Genomic DNA, 2296 nt, shown 5'->3' on the forward strand with positions numbered 1-2296 from the left:
TTTGTTTTGGCTAATGATGTGGAACTTTTCCACTGTCTCTTCCCACAAATGTAGTCAATTTGATTTCTGTGCATTTCATCTGAAGAAGTCCATGTGTACAGTCATCTTTCATTCTGTTTAAAAAAGGGTATTTGCTGGTGCAGCTAGGCTTCGTGTGTGAGTGGGAGGAGGGAGGCCTCAGTCTCTGGCCTTTCCCGTTGACTCTTCCAGTGTGACAGCTCCAGCCATGAGCTGGTTTGGTACCCTGTTAATGGGAGCCACAGCGAGACTGTCGCCACCTTCGAAAGCCCACAGCAATGAAAGCCTTGACAAAATTGATATGTCTTTGGATGACATCATCAAATTGAATCAAGAAGAAGGAAAGAAGCAGAATTTTCCAAGACTAAACAGAAGACTCCAGCAAAGTGGTGCCCAACAATTCATGATGAGAGTACGGTGGGGAATTCAACAGAATTCTGGTTTTGGTAAAAATAGTCTGAGCCATAGAGGAAGAGTAATGCCTGGAAGGAGACGTCCTTATGGACTTATCACTGGCCCTGCAGCCAGAAAAACAACTGGAATTCAGAAAGAAATAAGTCCTATGAATCCCCACCTTTAAGTGACAAGAATATAGAGTGTTACTTTCCAGTGCTACAAAGGAAGACAGACCTTCTGAGACAAAATGAAGTGCAGAGAAAACCAGTTGCGGTTCTCAAGAGGCCTAACCAGTTAAACAGAAAAAAATAACGTTCCAGCTAACTTTACCAGGAGTGAAAGTAAATTAAGCCATCAGAAAGATACTCGTCAGGCAACTTTTCTTTTCAGAAGAGGCCTAAAGGTTCAGGCCCAGTTGAACACAGAACAACTGCTAGACGATGCAGTAGCAATGAGAACTCGTCAATGGAGGACTTCCACCCCAAATGCATGAATTGTGACTGTTATCCATTGACAATCCTGGAGCAGTTCAATGCCCAGTAACTCAGAAATCACAATTAACTCGCACCTCTGGGCCCTCATTCTTGGCAAAACGGGAGCAATCTGATGGAAAGTTCCTAAAGGTGTCCCCCTACAATTTGCCATAAATTGTATTTAAAAACAAACAAACAAAAAACCAGACAGGGATGACTTTGAATGAGCAATTTGGGATTCTGAAGGAACAAAGAGCCACTCCCACCTTCAATAAAGGCGAAAGCCGCTTTGTAACTGTGGGATAGATCCCTTGTCAAAAGGACTATTGAGTGACAATTCTGTTTGAAAAGTTGAATTGCTTGAAGAACTTATCACAGAAACTCAAGAAAATTTATTTGAAAATAGTCACAAGGCTAAATAACTCATTTTTCCTTTTGAAGGTTTTTTTGCTTTGTTTTGTTTTTAACATGTACAAAATAATGCTCTGGAAGTATAACAGGGACTATATCTATTTGTTCTGACAGATTTTATGGTTGCCCAGACAGAATAATTTCTCTGTTTGAATTCTTTGTTCCTCATGCAGCAGAAAGAGAGAAATTGATTACTTTTATGAGAGTGGTATTCAGTACCTCATCTCCTTTGCCCAGTCTTTAGACTTTGCCATGGTAAAGCTTAGTCTTCAGAAATGTGAGTGAATCGTAATGTTGCTGTCACTTATCCTTTAATAGTATTTGATGTAATAAGTACAAGTTGCTATTCCTTCAGTGGACATACAAATATTTTTTAAAGTTCATTAGAATTTCTGTTTTGGGTTTTAAGATTTATGGGAATTGTTGGAACTAATTTTTCACTTAGTATTAGGTTAATCCCTAGAGCTGTAAATCTTTAGTGCCAGACTTAACAAGAAATGTGACTCTAGGTATTAGTTTAAACTGCTGATACTTGGAGGCAGTAAATGTATGTCTACAAAGTTGTCTGATAGATCATTGAGAAGAGCCAGTGTGAAATCTGACAGGTTAGTCAATGAAGAAAGCATGAATGGAAGCACCATATTGAAGAAGAGGTACCTGAGGTGAAAAACTTCAAAGCCCAAATTATAGGTACATTCTTTGGATATAGTGTAATTTTGAGTCTAGTCTCCCTACAAAGAATTCTTCAAATATTATTTAAAAGAAGTATAATTATTAAAATGGATTGATCCTTTAGATATTTTGGTAGTCAAATTAGTAGCCTACACTTTCTTCTTAAATTTCTAAATTTTTTAAGCTTCTAAATTAAACACTATTGTTGTTTTTTTAAGTGCCATCGAGTCGGTGTCGACTCATAGCGACCTCATGCACAGCAGAACGAAACACTGCCTGATCCTGGGCCAACCTCACCACTGTTGCCACGCTTGAGTCCATCGAGG

General features: G+C 38.8%; 1 pseudogene; it reads left to right on the forward strand.

Moving 5' to 3' along the window:
• The first annotated feature begins 226 nt into the window (after positions 1-226).
• LOC102830964 lies at positions 227-1193 on the forward strand (annotated as a pseudogene).
• Positions 1194-2296: the final 1103 nt, after the last annotated feature.

This window comes from Chrysochloris asiatica, unplaced genomic scaffold, assembly GCF_000296735.1.
Source record: "Chrysochloris asiatica unplaced genomic scaffold, ChrAsi1.0 scaffold00445, whole genome shotgun sequence".
NCBI classification, from domain to species: Eukaryota; Metazoa; Chordata; class Mammalia; order Afrosoricida; family Chrysochloridae; genus Chrysochloris; species Chrysochloris asiatica.